General features: G+C 36.7%; 1 protein-coding gene across 7 annotated transcripts in view; it reads right to left on the bottom strand.

Moving 5' to 3' along the window:
- si:ch211-168k14.2 overlaps positions 1-25,346 on the bottom strand; it is a 241,568-nt gene that overhangs the window by 193,428 nt on the left and 22,794 nt on the right. The window contains exon 3 of one of the 7 annotated variants that reach the window (XM_073912860.1): positions 10,973-11,120. The exons of the other annotated variants lie outside the window; for them this stretch is intronic. The gene's annotated coding sequence lies outside the window, so the exon portion shown is untranslated. The remainder of the gene's footprint in view (positions 1-10,972; positions 11,121-25,346) is intronic. 7 annotated transcript variants of the gene reach the window in all.

The following is a 25,346-nucleotide window of genomic DNA, read 5'->3' as shown; positions in this document are numbered from 1 at the left end:
CTTGAAAATCTCATGACATTTGAAATCATGTCTTGTGAAAAAAAAAATCATCCTCTACTGATGTTATGTCTGTGACATTCATTCATTCATTCATTTTATATTTTTCAGCTCAGTCCCTTTATTAATCTCGGGTCGCCACAGCTGAATAAACCGTCAACTTATCCAGCACGTGTTTTACGCAGCGGATGCCCTTACAGCCACAACGCATCACTGGGAAACATCCACACACACTTATTTACACACACTCATACACTACGGACAATTTAGCTTACTCAATTAACTTATACCACGTCTTTGGACTTATGGGGGAAACCGGAGCACCCGGAGGAAACCCACACAAACACAGTGGAGAACCCACACGAACCCTAACCCTAACCTCACACAGAAACGTCAACTGACACAGCCGGGGCTCGAACCAGCGGCCTTCTAGTTGTGAGGCAATTGTGTTACCCACTGCGCCACCGTGCTGCCGTCTGTGACATTTCTCTCCAAAATTATGAGCGTAAGCAGCTTGTGCAAATTTCTTAGGTAATATGCACAGACTCTTGCATATGCATCAATGCTATAATACATTTCAGACTTTAAAAAATCATCAATTATTATTACCTTTCTTCAGGTCATATTGGGATGTACTCACATTAGGTACAGTTGCCTTGAACCGTGCCAAAGCACGACTGTCCCCCATCCCCTCTCCCCCTCTGCCTGCACTCACATAGCATTTTTTACCAACCGGACCCAAGTCATCGATGTTGTGACTGTTCAGTTTAACAGAGAGCACAGTGGACAGCACCGTGGAGATTGCTTCAGTTATATTTTGGTTTGTATTATTTTTAGTCATTTAGAATTCAGTGACACGCAGTCAGATACTTTGTTGAACAGATCAACCACGTTTGACTCACATAAATGATCATCAAAGTCCTCGTGCTGCAGGTGTTAGGAGGTTTACTGAAGGCATCAGCTGTCGTTCAGTGAGGGGTTTGCGTCTTTAATAAACTATGACAGTTTTGTGTTCATGGAAAAATAGGAATGATTAATAAATCCATATGAAACCACAGTCTCTTAAAAGTGATGTGACTTCTTCAGTTTCGGCTCAGGCACGATTTGCCCAAGTGAACCGTGCTCTGGCACACCTCCTCCAACCGGGCCAGGGCTGGCCAATAGAACTGCGCCTGAGCCCAATTCAGAGCCCTTATACTTATCAAACGAAGCGGAAAACACACCTGTGCACGATTCGGATAGCATAGTGTGTTAATGGTTCTTAATAGTTGTTAGTAGTTTCAAAATTTTAATTAATTATTAATAACATCAATAACTACAAATAATACATTGAAACATTAAGATGTACTTTATTGTTCAATTAAGTAAGCATTGTAAAGCAAACAAGTCACATTTTGTAATAAACAACAACTAAGAAACACATTAATGGTAATGGTGAATTTATTCTATTTACACTGCAACAATGACTTTTTGTCCCTTGTCCCAAAATAGTTTCAGATTTTAACTCACACTTTGATAGTTTTGACACTCCAGAACTAAGCAGCAGTATTTGACATTTTTGATGGCACCAGTAGCCGTATATAAACACCAGTATTTAAAACATATGGATTGCTTCACATTTAAATAAAGGGAATGAAATCCAGTAAAATAGTCAAATTTTTGCTATTTTTAACCATAAACACCCCCCAGTTTCAAGCTTTGACGAACAATCACATAATTAGACAAACAATCTGATGTGACGATGTAGAGACAAGATTGGAGGAGAGAAAAGAGAAGAAAGCCTCGCTGTGCTGAAGCACACCCCTTCAGATGCTGGTGTACAGACCCTCAGCAGGAAACACTGCTGACTCCTGGAGAGAAGTGTGGGTGAACAATGCCCAGCACAGAGAGGGAGTGTGTCACTGAAACCACAGGAATCAAAGGGACACTTATAGTTACCCCACGCGTCCACTATAACAAACACTTCCTGCCCTGTTTGCACAAACATGCTGAGAGCTTCCCATGTAAATGTAGCAGTCAATATGAATGTGTGGAGGTGCACAACTCAATCCACATTCAATCTGTAGAGGCCTCAAGACTCAATCATTATGGACTGAGAGAGACACAAAACAAAGCAGCAAAAGAGAGCTATGCACACAAGACCTCGAGTGTTTATAAAACTGTACCAAACCACATGATTCAACACTTATTTTATGGTTTACTACATGCTTGATTCTAATTGGTTGACAAACAGTTTAGACAAAATTACTTTGGCTTTTTCAAAAAGTCTTTAAAGCCTACACCATTTATACAGATCTCTTGACGTTTTACAACACTGATTCAGTGAGTACACAAGACTTTTAGCCACTTAGCATTATTGTATTCTTGTGACTAACCACCACCACCAGAAAACGAACAGGTTAGGTTATTTTATCATACCTTTCAATGTTTACAAAAACTGGTCTGCTGAATTATTGGAAAAGAATTCACCCATCTTGGAAGTTGCTGTCAATTATTTCTAACATATAACATTTGATAACATACAACTTATGCTTATGAACATTAATCATTTGGTTAGACTTCAGAATCACTACAGTTTGGTTTTATACAAGTATCTAGACCAGGGGTCTCAAACTCAATTTACCTGGGGGCCGCAGGAGGCAAAGTCTGGGTGAGGCTGGGCCGCATAAGGGATTTCACAAAAAAAAGTCCTCAAATGTCATTATTAACAGTTTTAATTATTTCTTCTGAACATGAAGTGTCCTGAACATTAATAGAACATTGAGTGAAGATTATGAACAGTTCTTCTGAACATGGCATCTTTTGCCTACTTCTTGCTGCCAGAGACTTGACAGCGCTTCTTCTCACAAATCTGAACCACATTTGGCTTTAGAGCGGAAGCAGTTGAGACCCTCAGTATGGCTTGAAGATGATCATTATTAAGTCTAGACCTGTACTTTGACTGAAGTCCTAGGGAAAAAAGTGGGGGAACTCACTCAAAACTTCCATTCCCTGAACTAAAAAAAAAAGGCGTATATTTGTATAAATAAAACATCCCCACCCTACTCCTGTCTGTACCAGTCTGTATCTACCTATAATATATATAAGATGCAGGGCAGGCACGTCCACACATAGGGCTCAACCTGTGCAGTGCACATGCCCTTTTTAGTCTTGCATAGAAGGTGCCCTTCCAAAATGATCAAAAGTTCCCCCGCGACGCGACACACCCTCGGTCCCGCCCTTCAGTAGGCGCGCGATAACACCACTCTTGAGTACGCGCGCGACAACACAGCTGATCAGAACGCGCGCGACAACACAGCTGATCAGAACGCGCGCGACAACGCCCCTCCACACTTCCCGCCCGTCACAGCGTCTAACAAAAGGGCGGGGTGCGTGGTGACGTTACCGGCATCCTCGCCCCTTTGTTTACACGGCGGGCAGGGAATGCCAGTGACCGCTGTGTACGGATAGAATCAGCGGAGCGGGGAGCACTCTCTCTCCCCGCTCCGCTGATTCTGTCAGTGTACAGCGGTCGGCGCGGGCCACAAAATATTGCACTGAGGGCCGCAAATGGCCCGCGGGCCGCGAGTTTGAGACCCCTGATCTAGACCATCTATATGGATATAGATATCCAGGGTTCAACGCTAAGGATTTTTTCTACTGGCCCAAAATTTTCACTGGCCCCACCAAAAAAAAAAAAAGAAGTTAATAGCTATTTGACTGTGTGTGTGTGTGTGTGTGTGTGTGTGTGTGTGTGTGTGTGTGTGTGTGTGTGTGTGTGTGTGTGTGTGTGTGTGTGTGTGTGTGCACACACACACACACAGTTGATTTCAGAATTATTAGTCCCCCTAAATTATTAGCCCCCCTGTTTATTTTTTCCCCAATTTCTATTCAACAGAGAACAGATTTTCTCAGCACATTTCTAAACATAATAGTTTTAATAACTCATCTCTAATAACTGATTTATTTTATCTTTGTCATGATGACAGGAAATAATATTTGTCTAAATATTCTTCAAGACACTTCTATACAGCTTAAAGTGACATTTAAAGGCTTAACTAGGGTAATTAAGTTAACTAGGTAGGTTATGGTAATTAGGCTAGTTATTGTATAATGATGGTTTGTTCTGTAGACAGTCTGAAAAACAATTAGCTTAAGAGGCTAATAAATTTGACCTTAAAATGTATCGAGTGTCTTGCACGCTGGCCCCGGGCCATCGGGCAGTCCTTATTGTCGAGCCCTGATATCCATATTATATTATATTATATTATATTATATTATATTATATTATATTATATTATATTATATTATATTATATTATATTATATTATATTATATTATTCATTAATTTTCTTGTTGGCTTAGTCCCTTTTATTAATCCGGGGTCACCACAGCGGAATGAACCGCCAACTTATCCAGCACATTTTTACGCAGCGGATGCCCTTCCAGCCGCAACCCATCACCGGGAATCATCCGCACACATTCACACACACTACAGACAATTTAGCCTACCCTATTCACCTGTACCACATCTTTGGACTGTGGGGTAAACCAGAGCACCCGGAGGAAACCCATGCGAACACAGGGAGAACATGCAAACTCCACACAGAAACACCAACTGAGCCAAGCATCGAACCAGGGACCTTCTTGCTGTGAGGCGACAACACTATCTACTGCACCACTGCTTCACCCATATATTGATATTATATTATATTATATTATATTATATTATATTATATTATATTATATTATATTATATTATATTATATTATACTGTATTGTATTGTATTGTATTGTATTGTATTGTATTGTATTGTATTGTATAAGGAGGACCTCGAATAGTCGAAGGCTTATATAGACCAGGGCTCGAAATTGCGACCATTGTGGTTGCATATGCGCCAGAAATTTAAGCTATGCGACCTCATAATATATTTGGCAGCATGTGTGCGACTGCATATAATGGTTGTAGTGTGACCTGTTTTTTTTTTTTTTCCTAAAAACGTGCTAAATTGGTCTTCCCTGCCGCCATATTGGTTTATATATTAGCTGTGAATCACTCAAGACTTTCCGCTGTCAGATGACAGGGAGCTTTTTTGACTGCAGGGAATGGAAACGACTGAAGAGTGAAAGGTACACCAAATCTCGATGCGTTGCATTCACTGCGTGTTTAGCACAAATGTCTGCTAAATGTACAATTTAATACTGTACACACCATCGCCAAAGAAGCTCACCTTTACTAAGTTTAAACTGATGCGGCTTATAACAAAGAACAGTATTGCGCCAGTGGACATGGCGAGAATCCTGCTCTGCCCCCTCATATATTGGGTCGGCTGACTCGCCTGCTTTCCACAAACACAGAAAAATAAAAACCAGCGCAAAACGAGACTGAGCATTTAAAATGACATAAACCGAAACCAAAACTTTTAAAAGTGAGACTTTTCTACCTTTCTTTTGCTTTGCAGCTTTCAGCCTTAAATTGAATGATTTATTATAATCTTTCATGTTTTGCAGCAGAAATAGTATTTATTAAATTGACATGCATATAAAAAAAACAATGCAAACAGTGCGAAATAAACATTTCTTACTGCAATGCTCCATTTTTGTTTGATGCAAACCATCAATTATTTTTCATAAAGTAACAGTAGGACTTTTAATAGCAGAAAACTCACATTCAAGTACATTCAAGACAGCATGATAATGAGAAATGTAGTTCATTGTTAGTATTATAGACATCATCGTCATCATTAATATTTTATAATTATTAGACATTCATTTAGGAATTATTGCACAAATATAAAGTCATCACAGCATTAGTTACATAGTTGTTTCTGTTTTTTGTTAGTCCTAATTAATGTTGTTTTTTTAAATACAATAAATCCCTTAAAATATAATTTGCAATGGTGCTCATTCATTTTTGGTGGGTGCTCCTAATGTTTTTCTGGTGCTCCTAAATTTTTTAAGTTGGGAGCACCAGTGCTACCAAGTAAAAACGTTAATTTCGAGCCCTGTAGACTGATTTGACTGTCAATCTTTTAGTCGAATATTCACAGAGGTAAATTATGAAATGAGGATCATGTAATTTTGTATATATAAGGATTCCACAATATCTGATTTCACCTCAAAAATGGTTTTCTCCAATTAAGTTAATATACTGCCTGTGGTCATTATGCTGTAAATAAAAATGTGAAAATAAGAAACCTTTTAATAAGTAATTTACAAAGCGTGAATAAATCCAATTAAATACAAATGCTCAAGCAACAGGCCACCTCTGCCACTTCAGTTTTTATTCTTCCCCCACAACAGTCACTTCAAAGTCAAGGCACTTCATAAAGTCAATTTCTTCCAGAATATCTCAGCAAAATGTGCTTGAGGCAATTCCATTTGTTTGTAATCAAATGCCCAACAAATGCTGTGTGTTCATCCTGTCATAAAATGTGACAAAAAGTACAAAACAGTAACAGTTTGATGATTGTGTTTACATGTGTGTACTGTACTTACAATAATGTGACTGAAATAGAAATTCTGCATGTCTTAATACAGTTTTTGTTTAGTTTGATTATGACTTAAGTCAAATTAAGATAATCAAAAGTCGACAATCAAAAGTCGCAAGTTGTGTCAACAGCTCATGTCATATCACTCACCAACGATTTCTCACACTTACAAGCAAGTCTTATTTAACCACTACAATTCTAACAAGACTATTTGTTATTATGTTGTTATTAATTATACAATAGTTCTATTATTCAGTGTTAATTTCATTAACGAAAGTGACTTGACACAAACACAAATTGATAGGTGTGCTGTGCCCATAACATGGATGAATGTAGACTCTGACCCACTTATCTTGAACCGAGCAATGCAGCAAATGATGATGGTTAGTTTTTATCTTTGACAACATTTTTCTTTAACAACGATGTGCTGTTCATTTATTAAAACATCAGGTCAGAGCATGCATTCTTTTGTCAAGCTATAGGAAACAAACATTTTTGCCCTTATAAAATGTTAAGACTTCTGAAATAGTCATATTTCTCTCTTTAGATCCACTTTCAATATCTGACTGGTGATTAAAGTTCATCCAGTAGTGCTGGAGCAGAGCCAAAAGTAACTCAAAGAAAGCTAAATGATAAAACCGCTATGTGTAAAAAGAGGAAAAATGAAAGCACGGACAACATTGCAGAACATGTTGCACTTGACATGAGGCCAGTGAACATTGTGCCACACTTGGTCCAGGATACAACATTCCCATAAGAGAGTACTCATGTTTGGCTAATAAAAAGACTGATGCACCAGTTTAGCATTTGTATGCAGGTTAAAAGACAAAAAAACTTCTGATTATACTATTATACTATATAGTTTTCAATTTTTATTAAATTTATTGGTCACTTCTTCTGCACCTTATGGCTTGATTCTGAATTATTTAGTTTATTTTCTTTTTATCTATTATAGCTATATTTATGTTTAAATATAATCCTTTAATAGAGTACATTTATTAATGTGTTAATTTTATAATTAAATTTTCTGCACATCAATGTTCCACGAATCTCATGTGTCCTGAACTGTGGCTCCTAGTCTATTCTAATTTACAATAATGACAATGCAACATTGCACATCCTGCAATATGACTACTGCAGACATATTGCACACACTGCGATATCGATGCTGAAACTATATATTTTTCAACCCTAGTTACAAGCACTGCCAATACTTTCACAACTCTGTGGTGTTGTTGACAGCCATGATTGTCTGGCAGAATTATCTCAACTAAAGCCAGCTAATAAAGCCACTTTGAGTTAACAAACAACACAAGCTCTCAATACCTGCAGCTGTAAGCCAAAAGGTAACACAGCGAGTTACGGCTGTCATGCATGGACAGTTTTGGGAGATAGTGCCACGCTGTAAATGATCTAGAGAGCCTTCCATCTACTGTGTGTGAAGCTAAACACTGCTCTGAAGTCAGCTGAGAGACAAACATCATGAAAGCAGATAGGTTTGAGCCTCCAGCTCTGTCCTTACCTCCTTCTGTGAGCAGAAGCCTGATGAAAGACTCTGGCGACTTCACTCAAGCAATTGATCACATCAACAGACCTCACATCAAATGAGGTATGAAGTTAGCCTAATGCCCACCCTGAACTAGATACTCGGTCATTACAAAGTGAAGAAGAGACCACCCTGTAGAAAAAAAGGTACATGGTAGGCATCTCTACAAACGGTCAGAAATCACGCTCAAATTGAGTTTTAATGTAAAAAACTAAAAAAACTGTACAGTTGTGATGGCTTTATGAAAGAATGTGTGCTATTAACACGATTCAGTTCAAAAGAATGCTATAAAGTCTAATGATTTGTGCCCACTGCTCAGACTGCTTTACTTTTAACAACAACAAAAAAACCTTTTTAACCTTTCACTGGCCAATTACAAGGTATTCCATCCATCACATGACTCAATCAGTAAATAGAGGGTACACTTTTAGCTTGTCTTTTATGTGAAAGCTCACTAACGAGCTCATGGATTGTCTAAAAACACTTCAAAAGGACACACATACACACACACACACACACACACACACACAAAATCAATAAACAATTATAATTTGCTTAATATAATACTAACATCATAACACTCACTGGCTACTTTCTAAGACTTTGTTTGGCAAATATATAATCAATCATATGACAGTAACTCTTATGCACTTACACATGTAGACCTGGTCTACTGATGTTCAGAACAATCTGTTGATGTTCAAACCGAGCATCAGAAAATAAAAGAAAGATTTTAACTGACTTTTGAATGTGGTCTGGTTGTTGGTGCTAGATGAGCTAAAATATATCAGAAACTGCAGTTCTGTTTGTCAGCTGTACACATAACCTTCTTTTTAGGGACAGACAAAGAGCAGATATCTAGAGAGTGGCAGTTCTGTTGAAATAATGTCTCTGAGTACATTTACATGGACACCAAAAAATAGATTTTAAAAAGACATTTCTCTTATTAAGAGTCTGTAATCAGCTATTTTTGATTAATTTAATCCGATTTAACTCTAATTGAACTAAACAGAAATCAGATTAAGACATGTGGAGTATACTAATTTTAGTCGCATTATGGAAGTGCAGTACTGACGTGTAAATACTTTAATCAAACCTTCACCGTCATGTAGGAATTTTTTTTGCAATTTGCAACAGAGTAGTCTATACACACGGCTGTCTGACACTATTCTCTGCACCTACCAATTCCGTAAAGAACCACAGACACACACACTGTGATGCAGAGTTTTTATCTCCTATTCAGTGCGGTATCAAATTCCATTAAAAACAACACACTTCCACCAGCCCTAACTTCGCTTGTCATGGAGGCATGAATGAAATGTTCCTTAATAAAAGTGAGACTGCTGAACTGCAGTGAAGTCAAAAAAAAAAAAAATTAATCTTCTAAAATTACATAAAACTCCAGAGAAAACGTGGGTAGCGTGGTGACACAATTTCAATAATCAATCTATGTGCTATATAACAAGTAAAACAGGATCGTGAAAGAAACATTCAAAAAGCAACTGATGTAAACACCTTAATCGTATTATTGTCTTAATCAGACTAAGGCAAATAATTTGATTACTGATGTCCATGTAAACGTAGTCACTGATGCCAAGGGCAGAGGTGAATGCAGAAGTGCATGTCTGAACAAACAACACATCTAACCTTGAAGCAGATGTGCTACAGCAGCAGAAGATCACACTACTGACAATTTTGACAACAAAACAAAACAAAAGGCTACAGTAAGCATTAACTCACCAAAATTGCATAACAGAAATTTGTAAAAATTGTAGGATCAGAATATTGTGTAAACATAAACGTATAATTGAAATATCACAGCTTATCTAAGAACCATTGTTGTTGACCATATCCATTCCTTTATGATCACAGTGTACTTGTCTTGTCATCGTTATTACAAGCAGAATAACACACCATGTCACAAAGTTCAAATAATCTTTAAATGGTTTCTTAAATATTACAATGAGTTCACACTACTCAAATGGCCACTTTAAGATTTGGTGGGAAAGAGAATCACGTCATAAATGTACAGCCGACAAATCTGCTACAGCTATGTGATGCCATAATGACATTATTGCCCAAAGTCTCAGCCAGGAATGTTTCAGCACCTTGTTGAATCAGTCCCATGAAAAATTAGGAAGGCAAAGAGTGTCCAATTAAACGGCTAGTGAGTGTAATTAAATAATAGTAATATATTAATACTTATATCTGTAATGTACACATCCATATTATTAATATATATATATATATATATATATATATATATATATATATATATATATATAAAATTTATATATTTATATTTATATATAAATAATTTATAGATTTATTAAATTTAAATAAAACAACAAATAACTTTTTATTAAATGAAATTATTTGTGTCTTTAAAGAGGCATCACATGTACAAACACAGAGAAAGCACTCTTTGTTATGCTGAATATGACTAGCTTTAACTCATCTCTCATATGTTAAGATGCTTTTGTTAGTGTAGCCTTTCCACTGACTGTCAGTGGCACCCCGCTATTACTCTAATATAGCATGTAAAAAAGCCATAAAAGGCTTATCAAACCTGTCTAGAATTAGCTGGCCTCTTGCCAAAATGTCTACCCATCCCAAAAAAAACAATGGTTTGCAAGTAACAAATGATATTCTGCATTTAAAAAAACAAAACAGCCCAAAATGGCCAATATCTAAATAGTTTAACATCTCAAAGGACTATTTAATGATCTCACATAGGAAAACAAATCCTTCACAGACAAAAAAAATCCTTACATGGCTGTGTTTTTCCTCTAAAATCTGTCCAAAGATCATTCTCTTCTTCAAAACACCCAAGCAAAACAGAAATTTCTAGAGTAATAATTTCAAAATGACCTCTGTCAGAGTTCAAAGGTCTCCATCTGTGTGTGAATTACAGTGACACAAAAGAGTGATGACCCTAGAACGGCTTCCCTGTGACTACCTGCTGCTCCAAAAACACTGGCCAGACATTAAACCCAAGTGTACTGAACGGATCAAATGGGGCCAGCAAATACTCCTGATCCCAGATAAAATGGAAGGCCGGGAGGAGAAGTTCTTCCTTCAGGACATTTCAGACCAGATGCCGCCATCTAAGATGAGAAATATGAGTTAGCTCACGGAGAGGAGACAAGGAGGCTATGGGCGAAAATATTGATTACGATGAAATACACTGAACGGCTTACTCTAATAGATTGATAATTGCATCATATTAAACATGAAACATTTATTAATCTGATGAGAAAAACAGACACAACTGCTAAAGTATCTCTTTACATCTCCAGATAAAGATGTCTGTTCACCCAAAAAAGAAGAACTTTATGTCATTATTTACTCATGTTGTTTCAATAAAGGTGAAACAGGGGTGAGTAACTCTTTAACACTATCCACCCATAATATATTACTGGTACAAATGCATTAGGACACATAATCGGTTTACATTAGAGTCTGCTATAACACGCACAAAATCATACAACAGCTGATCATCTGTGGTAAAGACCTGACGAGGGCGTGAAATGTCCAGAATAGATCCTTCCTCTTTTCATTCAGCCATTACCTCGCACGGACGAGAGCATAAGGACAAAGAGGTATGGAGAAAGACGAGGCGAAGAGCTCATGATTCAGATGTATGACATAAGAGCGCAGAATGAGGTTGAACGGCCACAGGGGCTGCTAGTGGAATGTGAAATACTCCTAATATTCACCACAGAGATAATCTTTACTGTAGATCAGAAATATATAGCATTACACAGTAAGACAGAGCTGGTTATGTAAAGCCTGTAAACTTAGAAGCTTGAAGAAAAAAAGACTAAGCATTACAACTATTTTTATCAAATCGTGTCATTGAGGCGATCACTCCATGTGATCTAACATCTGGAGGAAGCGATTAAACAGAGACGTTTTAAGTCCAGCTGTGTCTCATGATATCAAGCTCAGAGTCATTAGGAAGCTTTCCTGACCCGATTTAGGGAATGCAACGGCCCGATTTACTGTAACACTGTGCACTGGTTTCACAGAGAGCGATACACAGACATTAAAGTCACAACAAAGAATAACGACAGATGGTTGGTTCTATATTGTGATGTTCATCTGAATGAAACGTAAATGGTTCTACTAATCAGCTGTTGAATTGATGAATGCATATAGGAATGCAAGTTTGTGGTGAGTTGTAAAAATCGGGAAGGTTTAGGGTTCCCTCCTCATGTTGTTCTAAAGGACATTCTAAATCTATACTATAAATAAATAAAATAAAAAAAAAACATTTTACAAAAAGTTTGTATCTAACAAGGGCCCCTTAGGGCTATCATAGCTTTGACATAGAAATACGTTTTCGTAAAGGGCAAAGTTCACCCACAAGTTAATATTCCCTCATTTAGGGCTGCACAATAGACAACAACAAAACAATATTTTTACTTGATCTAATTATTTTAGATATTTGGACTAGAAAAGAGACCAAACAATTTAAGAAAAGTAAGAAAAACACTATCTTGTGAAAATGTATTCATATCGCAATATTTATCTTGCAGCCCTACTTTCAATATTTAGTCGTTATTAATGATTATTATTATTAGGTGGGGGCAGCGTGGAGGCAAAGTGGGAGGGCTGTCGCCTCACAGCAAGAAAGTTCCTGGTATGAGCCTCAGTTGGGTCAGTTGGCATTTCTGTGTGGAATTTGCATGTTCTTCCCGTGTTGGCATGGGTTCCCTCCGGGTGCTCCGGTTTCCACACACAAGTCCAACGACATGCACTGTAGGTGAATTGGGTAAGCTAAACTGTCCGTATTGTATGTGTGTGAACAACAGAGTATGGGTGTTCTCAATGATGGGTTGCAGCTGGAATGGCATCTGCTACATAAAACATATGCTGGATAAGTTGGTGGTTCATTCCACTGTGGCAACTGCTAATTAATAAAGGGATTAAGCCGAAAAGAAAATAAATGAATGAATATATAATTATTATTAATTACTCATTATTTACATTTGTTTCAGATATGTTTGAGATTTTGTCCACAAAAATTAAACTTTCTCTGTATTTTATTACTCCAAATATCAAAGACTACTGGTTAAAATAAGGTTAAACTGTTAAAATAACGTTGTGTGTGTGTGTTCAGCAGAAAAGAGAACCTCATAAATGTTTGGAACTTGATGAAGAAATAATGGTGAGAAAATGTGCATTTTAGCTTAATTAATATTCATTTATTCATTTTCCTTCAGCTTGGTCCCTTTATTAATCAGGGGTCGCCACAGCAGAATGAATCGCCAACTTATCCAGCATATGTTTTACACAGCAGATGCCCTTCCAGCTGCAACTAATTCACGCACATACTCTACAGCCAATATTAGTTTATTCAATTCACTAATACATCATATCTTTGGACTTGTGGGGGAAACCGGAGCACCCAGAGGAAACCGACGTGAACATTGGGAGAAGATGCAAACTCAACATAGAAAGTCAACTGAGCCGGGACTCAGGGAACCAGCAAACTTCTTGCTGTAAGGTGACAGTACTAACCACCGAGCCAACCTGCTGCCCTACTCTTATCCGTATTATGTACATTTTGCTTATTTATATGCTGTTTAACATTAAATAGCCGCCAAGTAGAAATGCTTGTCATCTTAAAAACCCATAAAAAAATTGCTCCACCCTTTAAAAGCAACAGCAGTTTACATCACTGTCCATCTACCTGCATGCCACAAACACATTCTATTCGGGCTGTATAAATGTATTATTTGGTCTTATATGAAGCAATATTATTTGATATTAACAGAATCCCTCCTGACCACATATGCAGTTCATCATCGACCCAACAACTTCATCAAGCACGAGTTCCTCATTTGGAAGCCTGTTAGTGGTGTTGTGTTCCTGTGTAAATCTCAGAGCTGGAGGAGACACCTGGCTCGATGCTTTCCTCTCCCCCTGACACTGCAGCAATCTCACTGTAAGCATCATTAATGCAAGCCTGAGTCCCACCTGCTGGAGGTGTGAGATTGACCTCTCCCCTTGGCCGGCAGTACTGCTGACACAGGCACCTGCCACAGCGCCCTGCCCCACGCTGCAGTTCCCTGCGCTGGGCCGAACTTACTCCAACCTGCCCTGGCTGGCCCGGAAGTCAGATCCCACAGCACTTCATTATCTTAGCAGTTAAAGGACAACGTCTCCACTCATCGGCTCTGTTTACTGAACGCCGTTCAAGATAAATCATTCCAGATGACCTGAAATGGAACCCAATGATTAGGGTCGAACGCTGAACGCTACCAGTAAATTATTTAAAAGCATGCCAGAGAAATGACACAACATAATAATAATAATAATACTGCAAATGAACGGATATGGAAAATGTCACCATTACTGCATAACTCTAAGGGCAACTGATAGCAATTGACAAGAATGATAAAAGCACTGGTGAAAACCCTATAATTTGTGCAAGACGTGGATTCTTTTCTCTGTAGCTTTTTACTCTATGCACTTTCATATCAGGCTAAGTGCTGCTAAGTTTCCTTGCTTTAAAAAGAACAATAAAAGAGATCATTTTCATTCAGACTAATGTTCAGGCTGTTGTTGTTAATCAACTCAATCATATTCAATTTGTTTGTTAGAACCTGTTCCAGCCATTTCGTCCCAATTTCCAGCAGCCCTTCACACCAGGAATTTGGACCACAAACCGACAGTGATATCAATGTTTTGTGCCAAAGACACTGAGCGAACAAAAATGCATATATATAGTGCCAGGTATCTCATCTGTTTGATTTGAATATATCAGTTCTAAGAAATCGTTAGCAGCTCATTTTCTTTCACTTGCGCGTCAGTTTTATTCCAACATGACACAAAACATAATTTGATTAAAGCTGGTTCAATCATTACACCATATGTTTAGCGGCCTAACCATGTCTGAATGACGTTAAATACCTGTGTTTTTTTAGCTGTCAAATTTTAAGCCTTTTTTGGAAAATCCCTGGAGATTTATTTGTTTTCAAACAAGTTTGTGTTCAGACAAATTCTTCATCCCATATCAGTTATATATACAAATTACATTCAAATATTACACAGACTATTGTGTGAAATCCATCTGAACAGCTCATCCATTATCTATGGGTCAGTTCAACCACAGCCAATGTACACTCAGGCCTACTACCAATACTGCATATACACAACCCTCAGTTATTTTAGTGAAGTAAACATACAATCTTGCCTTAATTATATGATTAAGACAGGCAAGGGACAATAACGAAGCCATAATTGCTAAGAAAATTCAGATGTGTGTCATATTAAATTACAGACAAACGTAAAAAAAAAATACTGTCAAATTAACAATATACGTCTATTTGCTATAAAACTTCAGATACACACTAACACAAAAGATGCAACTCACTTATTTATTTTTTAAGATGAAATGATTAGACAAACACATTTTGTTTCCTGTGTTGACTAATTTCCTATTAAAGCAGGAAGGCAAGACATTATGCTGTCACAGCATTTTGATACATTTTCCTAGTTATAAAAAACTATTTTGCTTTATATAACTTAATTTTACTCAATATAACAATAGGCTCTATGCACAGCTAGAGTTTTAAAGACAATGATAAACTTCCAGTGACAGCTTAATGAGACTATTTTCAATTTCAATAGGTTGCTTTTTCAGCATAAATGTTGTAATGTAATTACAATACATTCAGTTAAATAGACTTTAGCATCCATTTAGTCGTTCAAGAATAAAATGAGATGAAAGACCATTGTAACCACTAACACTGTCAGTAGCAACAGGCTAGAGCAAAAATTCTATTGACAATACTGGGGTAAAATAATCTTTTATGTTTTAAAGACATGGCAGGGGGAAATGGAATTTTATGCAGTGCTATATATCGTATATCTAACAGGCAGTGAAGATCGCTGATTTTTAAAGCAATCAGATCTTAAACGTGACAATTTTGTAATGGAAAGACAGTACACCGGAAGAATACACAAGAATAAAACAAAATATTTTGGTTTACATACTTTAAATGTATATTGTTGCAAAATGTAACAAAATTCTAAATATTTTATTACTTATAGCTAATAATACAAAATAAATAAATATTATTATTCCTATTTTATTATTCATGTTTTTGGGCAAAATTCTATTCAAGTTTTGAATATAAAAATGTTAATAAAATACACACACACACACACACACACACACACACACATACATACACACACACATATATATATATATATATATATATATATATATATATATATATATATATATATATATATATATATATACACATCTGAAGTAAGTCTTGGCAATAAATAATGGTAAAAAATGCAATTTCATTAACTATTTTCCATATCGAACGATATCGATATAAATTTCGATATCAGCTGTTCATGCCTCCTGATTTAAAAGAGTACCCCAACAATGACTGAAGCTACATATTCTGTGGGTGAAAATTCAGCGCATCTCTACTATCATCACATTTTTGGATATTCATTGGTGCACATTTCTGCTGTGTGACTGGCTCTTAGATTCATATAAAAAAGTCCAGAGCTTATCATTGATATTTACATAAATTTTAATATCAATTCGAAATAATATCGTTTATCGGCCCAGCCCTAATCTGAAGCCAGAGACGTCCAAAGTTGATAATAAAATAATAATCATTCAGGTCATATCTATAAATGACCAAACCAAAACAGAGCTGGATCAAGTTTTTCTATACTTTATAATGCAGCATCATAGAAGCACCGTCTCTCCCACCAAAAGACTAAACTCTTTTCATCCAACTAAATGTCATGCCAGTATTTCTGTGAAGAAAAACTGTGCTCCTGGCAGAGATAGTCAGAGTAAACAACAGCAAGAAAAAGTAAAAGATTGACTTTTGATCTGCAAAGTCTGGCCTCACCCCCAAGGAGGAATAACTGTCTCTGGGCTGCCCATCAAACATTCATCCCTTTGAGACTTAGTCAAGTGTAAAGAAAACACAGCAATCACATCTAAAAAAAAACTAACACATACAGCGCTAATCTATTGTATGTCACTTGATATTTAGGCCATTATTTAATGTTGCACATAGAAATAATGGACCCACGAGAACAAGTACTGTGTCTTACATTACTTTAAAGTGCACTAAGTGAGTTTTGAAGGCAGCATGAAATAAAAATGTACACTTTTTATATGTATATAGTGCTTGTTATAATAATATATCTGTGCATTTCATTATTTTGCAAAAAATCATTTTCCATCATTGTCTTTAATCAAATACCATATCCCTCCTCCCTCAAAATGACTTTTCTTCACTTCCTAGCACATGGAATGCCTTTAGGGCAGGTGTTTCATTTCTCCCCTGTTTTCTTCCAATCACCAAGCTTCTTCCATTCTGTTGGCAATGACCATCTTCCAATGATCATAACTTTAACACCATGTCCTAACTATGCTATAAAAGGTCAATAAAATCTAAAATACACACTTTTTTCATGATACAATAACTTTTTGTTGAGCAAAATTTCTATTTTAGTAACTGTTTCTACTTCTGCAACATCACAGCAAAATAACAGCATAAACTACAAAAAATTATCGGCTCTGGTACAGATTATGTGCTTTATAAAGGGTTAAATGTCACCAAGGTGAGTTGTAACACCATTTTTACATGGCATTTATTGCCATACTTCTTAAAACCGCAGCAGATAATTTACCTCAAACCTTGAAAATAAAATAATTAGCAAACAGTTTGAAAATGAAAGTCAGACCTGTAACTCAATGCAAACCAACAACATACTCAGGCTAAGTACTTTTCAGATTTAATGTTAAATAGGTTTAACATGTATCAATTAGATCATAACCATTACCATTTCATTAGAAGTGCATTGGCTGATTTAAATGAATGGCTATAGTATTTAAAGTGCGTACTCTAACTAGGCACGGTTGTCTCTCTCCCCCAAGGACCTGTACTCACACTGCATCTTTACATTCCGAGCACGCTAACATCATCGATGACGCAACTGTTCAGTTTAAGAGAAAGAGAAGTGCTCTCATTCAGCAAAGTGGACATTGCTTTTATAATACTGCTAAAGTCATTTAGGGAAACACAGTCAAATATTTTGTCGAACAGATCCACAGATCCACTTTTGACATGGATAAATTATCATAAAAGTCCTTGTGCTGCACGTACAGTATTAAGAGGTTTGCTGAGGGTGCAGCTGTTAGGCAAAGAGGGGTTTGTGTCTTTAATAAACTACGACAGTTCACATCCATTGAAAAGTAGGAATGATTAATAAATTCATTTGAAATAGTCCCTTAAATGTGACATGGTGTCTTTAATTTCAAGCTCAGGCGTGCTTTGCACTTACATTACAAGCGTACCATGCCAAAGCCCAACTGAACCGCACTCTGGCACACCTCTTCCAACTGGGCCAGGGCCGGCCAACTGAACTGCTCTTGGGCCTGATTCAGAGCACTCACACTTGTCAAACAAACCAGGAAACACGTCTGGGCACGGTTCGGATAGCATAGTGTAAGTGCACCCTAAAGGTTTCTGTTGTATGACGTTTGATGCAGACAGGCAATTTGCTTGTCGCTGATAATCTTGTCGCAACACATGTAATTGATGTTTTTCGACATGCACATCACAATAGTGGATGTACATCACATTATGAGATAAAAAATTCTGTTTCATGATGACTTTAAAAAAAAATACTTCTGACCCCAGTGTCCGACCGATACCCAAAACACACTTACAGCCAATCAGCAGGGCTGATTGCATGTCTAGTAACAACAATAAAGATATCAAAAAGTAAGCAAAGTCTTGTTGGGTTTTGTTTTGGTGCCTTCAAACAACAAAATTGTTTTGGTCGAAAATTGCTTAGTTCACCTTTAAACAAAACAGAAAATAACGCATGATTTTCTGTATGTTCCATAAGGCCAGATAAAGACTGTAGAAAGCAGAACGTCTCACGGTGATGCTCAGAGGCAGGCTGCTGGAGGAAATTATTCCTTTGATTGGGCCTTTGATACAGTATTAAAGAAGCCAGACTTGGCACGCCACAAACCGTAGATCTACTCTCATTAGCAGTCCACGGACTTGCACCTCAGACTTGCTGCCTCCTGAAAGCTGCAACAAAGAGGAAGAGAGGCAAAGGAGTCCAGATAAATAGTCACACAGCAGCAACGGCAATCCAAATGCTAAAGACACATCTGTGAGATATAGATGACAGGCTGAAATGTAAAAGCAATCTCTACACAGTGCCTTTGTTAGAAGTTGTTAGCAAAGAGAGAGCTCACGGTTAGAATTTAAATCCTCGTGCAGCATTTTGTGATCATGCCGAAATGTCGTGCGCTTTAAAAATAATAGCGTGCTCACAAAAGAGTGAAACCAGGCTCATCACCGATAATGAAAAACAACACACAAAGGCACAGTTGGCGACTGTCTTTTTTGGGGATTTCAGGAAGTGCATAAATAAGGGAGCTATAAATGAATCAAATCCAAAAGCACTCTTGCAACAATGTTTATGTTTTCCTTTTCCCCTAAATATGAATTAGCAAGGCATGAAAAGCGAGGAAAAGCACCAGCGATATGCACGCTTTCATCTTACACATTAAAGGACACGGGGGTGCAATAAAAACAAGCCTACTTCCTGTTGGGGTACTAAGAAGGTTATGAGGGTCTCTCCTCACATCTTCAGCCCACGCCTTGTGATGTGTTGGACGTGCAGCGATGTACGTATCCAAATCAGCCCACAGTGCTCATTTGAGTTAGTGCTTTCAGAACATTGGCTGGCTATACAGTATATATGGAGCTTATTAGGTACATGACACTGTATACATAAAAGCATTGGCATTTAAAGTTGCCATGAAAAAGAAGCAGAAACCAATGTTTTCTTTCATTTTTTGATGTACATTAGAGAGAAATTAATGATCATCACCAGAATAATTCAAAGTAAGGCAGGGACCTGGTTCTATAAATAGGTTGACTGAACAGAGGCAGATTGGTTTGGCTGCAATTGATTGCAGAGGGGAGGAATTTAAAACTAAATGACTGACAGGAGGATTTAGAAATCCTATTTTAATTAAAAATGACAAGGTTAAAAATTAAGCATGCACAGATTAATAATTCATAATCATTAATATGCATTTGGTATAATGATATGGTGATTTGTTTTATTTAAAGGAGTTTACTGAGAAAGAACATTTCTGTCATTTAACTTCACTTTAGTTTATGACAAAACTCAAAAACATTTTACAAACTACAATAAACAGGATAACATTTTCAATATTATGATGTAAATGTATTACAAAACTTCTAAAGTAAAACAAAACTTTGTGAAATAGAAACATTTTAGGATTCAAAAGTCACTAAACAATTTACATCCATAACATCAAGTGGAAGTCATGGATTTTCTGAGAGAGTTTATTAGAATTCATAAACAAATGATTATTTTAATTGTGTGGATCTTTTGGGTTTATAAAATTGGTCTGATTGATTTGTTTATTAGTCTGAGTAAATCAGTTCTTCAGTTTAACAGTTGGCACCATTCTTTGTTTCATAGTTTTATAATTGCAATATTCCTATATATTACTATAACATCACTGCAAAACAAAAACATTTTATTTTACTCCAGCATCTGAGTGCACATTTTCTCTGTGTTAGTTGTGGTGGGTTCAGAGAAAAGCCCACTCAAAATTTGAGCAAAAAGAGAGTCATATGACTTCAAAGTAGGGCTGACCGTTATACTCTCAGAAATAAAAATACAAAACATGTCACAGGGTGGTAACTTTTTAAAAGGTACACTTTTGCCCCTTGCAGAGCCATATATGTACCATAAAGATACATTTAATACCTAAAAAGTACAAATGTGTACCTCTCAGTACCCTATAGATATAAAAATGTGCCCTAAAGGTACAAAATTGGTACCAATGTGCACATTTGTTACCAGCTCAGTGACACGTTTTGTACCTTTATTTCTGAGTGTATGATAAAATATTACTATTTTTAAAAATGCAATCAAATAATAGTTTACTTTTTAAAAACATTAATGATTCCAACATTAAAATCCAGCATAAAAAATATTATGCTAAAATTCAAAATGTAAACATTGTACTTTTAGGATTGCAACTTTGACACCACAAAAACATCCGAAACGGCTTACTTCAATACTATATAGAACGCTAAAATCAGTATGCGAGCTGAGTAGTATGTTCGAATTCATAGAATTTGAAAAACTATGCTTGAAGTACCTGGGAAACCTACTATTACAGGCGAGATTCTGAAGTGTGGCCTATCCCATGACGCCCTGCAAAAGAATTCTTAAATGGGAGTAAAGCGACGCAACTCACGAGGGTAGGTCAAGTGATCATGAACAAAATGGTGGACTTTTCTAACGGCCTCGAGTATGTTCAAGCTTAAATGCAGCACCTACTAAGTAGTTTCAGACGCAGCCACTGTGCAGGTACCTTTCAATCAGATCCCAGTTCATGCACGGAGCTCTTCTAGTTAGCTGGTTATCTAAATCAGGTGTGCTAAAAAAAAAAGACATGCAAAATATAAAGAGCAGTTATTTTATATTTTTTACATTTTCATTAAGTTTATTTGATTAAAAGTTAATATAAAGTTATTTTAAATAAGTGCAGACAGATTTGCTTTATTTAGACTAGTTGACTATTGTATGTAAGTTTAAAAATGAACTAAATTATTCACTGTGTGTGAACAACCCTAATATAAGTCAATGGTCAACATCAACCAATCATCAGTCTCTTACTGCACTGACCAAAAGCCAGCACAAACTCACACTAAATACTAAGCTTATGCTAGTTATGTTAAATAAAATAACCAAACAAGTATGACAACAAGACGTTGCAGTGCCAGAAACTTGTATTATTGTCGGCTAAGTGAACGAGTCGTTCATAATGGAGATTCATTCACAAACTAATCACTCCCTTTGTTAAAATGACAAATGAAAGTAGGAGAGGGGATGTGTTTCAGAACATGGATTAAATCAAATTTAACAGGGAGAGTGGATAATACTTTCCATGCACACAGACACATGCTCTTTGTATGGATTACCCATGCTTTCACGATGTAGAAAAGTGATGTAAAATTATCATTTTCATAATTTAAAAACATATATGCATACTGACCACCGGGAAAACTTCCGAATATCGATATATGTATATATGTGTATATATCTCTGGCTCTGGATGGCAAGTCCTCTGCTGCACCTGGTCCCACTTTCATTTCAAAGGAGCGCTACCCTGTACTAAAATGGGAGCTTTATTGACGCATTCCTTCCAACAAACAACAATGGCATAGGCGACATAATGTAAATATCTATGCCTCCTGTGATTGCTAACCACTGAGCCACTGTGCTGCCTACAGTTATCTATGGGTAAAATATCCCCTTAAACAAATATTAGAGTCAACAAGAGCTATCTAGGACAACACAGTGACTCCCTGAGCAAGCTCCATAAAAGACAGCTTACAACCGAATCTGTCCCTAGAGAAGTTTCAGGATTAAAGAGAACAGACCAGCCCAAGAGGTACAGACTCTGAGAGTAGGCCTCCACTGCATGTAATTAAACATTCTTCAATGTTTTTTAAGGCACAAGGGATGAGATAGATGAATGACCCCCTCCTAATGCCCCACACATACACTTAAACTAATACAAACTCCCACAAAAACCACAAACTACTACTACGCCTCATCCAGCCGCCATCCACCTGACAAGTGACAGCCCAATCTGATTAAATGCCAGAGGAGGAGGAGTCAGTCTGGCCTCCATGACAGGCCAAAAGTGATCACCATGGAGATACATAATTACAGCTGTCAACGCGTCCTCTGTCCCGCTGACATCACCCTGATTGCTCACAGCAATAATGATAGACAAAGCTTTGCACGGTCTTGCCTTTCTCAAAACCCAATATAAGCATCCAGCTAACACGCAATGCTCACAAGCACACAACAGTGGCATTTTAATTAGGTTTTTTTTTTTTTAAAGCTACCTACTTTCTCTTTCCACCCCTCCTAGTGTATACCTCCCCCACCCCCCCTTCACGTGGACAGGCCACAAGCGCAAGTGTTATTACATGAAGCTCCCGCTGTAGCATTAATTGAAGAAAGATATGGTGGGACAGAGGCAGTAGGGGGTAGAGCACGTCCATTATCACTTGTGCCTTCAACAGGTCTCACGTTTGAAAACTGCAAATTGCAAAAACTTGCAAGGGCAAAATGTTTGACATTACTTGATCTGCAACCATATGGTGAAAACCTCCCTAAGAAGAAAAGAAGAAAATAAATGAATAAATATAGGAGGGGGGGGAAAGGTGGGAGGAGATGAGGGACAAACAAATTCAGTAAATAATTATTTAAATGGTGTAATTAACTTTTTTTTTTACTTCAAAGGGGGGAGGGGGTGTCAAGGGCTCTCTTCTTTTGGCCTCTCCTTTGTGGATGTCCTTGCCTCCTATGCTATATGTGACAGTGACAATAAACATACTAAAGATGTTAAAACTACCTCCTGCGGGATGCTTAGGGGCAAGACAAGTTCACGCTGAGTGTACACACTTCTTTTTTTCCTCTTGCTGAAGGTTGATTTGAGTTTGTTTCTTTAATTAAGTTGGACTCACATACATATTGGGGAATTAGTTCATCCATTTAATTATTTTCCAGTGCAATTAACAAAGCTCTGTCACCTTATGGTTGCTCTCTTCGGAAGTGAATGTGACCTCGGATGACAGAACGCATCAAGTCGCCTTTGCCTGTGCCCTTTAAAAACCCCAACATTTGCAGAAAACAAAAGTGTCACATTTCTTCTGTATCTACTTGAGAAACTATTCCACGGTTATATTTAGCACTGACATTGAAACTTATTTCGTTTTTTCTGCATCTCAAAACATTCAGCCTATCCCTGATGTCTTGTGGAAAAATGAAGCACAAATCGGAGGTCATGAAAACATTGTTTCTTAAAAGATAATTTTTCTGGCAACCCTATTACATTCTCTAAATCATCTGATGGAAAAAAAAGAACAAACAATTTCATAGAGGTCTTTGAGGATGTTGTAAACTTGGCTTTAAAGGAGAGAGTGTATGGAAAATTGTAGACAAGGATGTTTTCGCAGCTGCTCCTATGCTTGATGTTGAAATGTCTGCTATTAATTACATATTTACTTACAGCTGCTCGGAGGCTTAAAAGACAAGATAAGAAAAAAGCAGGAAGGGACATGACACTTATGGCCTTGTTATCACAAAACTTGACTTTGTATCATGCTGTTTTGTTTATGAAGAAGGCCTTTGTATTGTTGTGTTAAAAGAACAACAGAATAGTTTTCCTTCCTCTAACATAATTTAGTGGCTATAGTTAAAATATTTACAATTTAAAGACTTCCTAATTGTTCAACCTGATTTCACATACACAACATTATTAAATAGTACATTTATTAATGTCAAAACCTAAAATATGGACATGCTGACAGCATCTCAAATGTAAAATCGTAAAAAAAATTTAAACGTTCTGTGCAAATATTATATATGAGCACAATAATTCTAGCTGGAATTTAATAATTTACAATTAAAGTGCAATTTAGGGCTGCACGATATTAGGAAATTTTGACATTGTGATATTTTTTCCCTTGCGATATAAATACAATTTCACCAGATGACTTAAATAGCTCTAATTGCCAAGTCATTACTTTAGATTGATTGGGATGATTTTGTAGGGAAGTGAAATCTAAATATATTTTTATGTATTTTATTATATACATATATAAATATATATTATTAAATATTATGTAAAGTTATAAATAAACACAATAGAGCAAATATTACAGAAAAATAAACACGTACTTTATGGTTTTCTGAGGAGAGTCTAACAATGTTTGGGTGCAGAAATGCAATGATCAAATGTAAAACACCATTGCACAGTCTTGATCATATTTATAATTCAATTAAATTATTCTTTATTAAACATATTTATGTGTTAATAAAATGCTTTAAACTCTCTTAAAATATTCACAAAGTCACAGGCCATAAAACATTTGTAGGTGATACATTTTAATCTATTATGGATTAATTCTGCAGTGTCTCCACAAATCTCATAAGCCTAACTCAACATTGCATATCTTGCAATGTGACCATTGTGGACACACACATTACAATATCAATGCTCAAACGATATATCGTGCAGCCCTAGTGAAATTTGTAAATTTTTTAACTAATGAGTAAATATATTTCTATAACCGCAGTACCTATAAAGTACTGTAACTATTATAATGGGGTAATAAATCAAAATCGTTTGCTGACTTTAACCTCTATTAAAAAAAAAAAAACATTGCTTTTGATTGTTTTTA

The sequence above is a fragment of the Danio rerio genome, chromosome 9 (assembly GCF_049306965.1).
Source record: "Danio rerio strain Tuebingen ecotype United States chromosome 9, GRCz12tu, whole genome shotgun sequence".
Lineage (NCBI taxonomy): Eukaryota > Metazoa > Chordata > Actinopteri > Cypriniformes > Danionidae > Danio > Danio rerio.
This window is presented reverse-complemented; position numbering and strand designations above follow the sequence as displayed.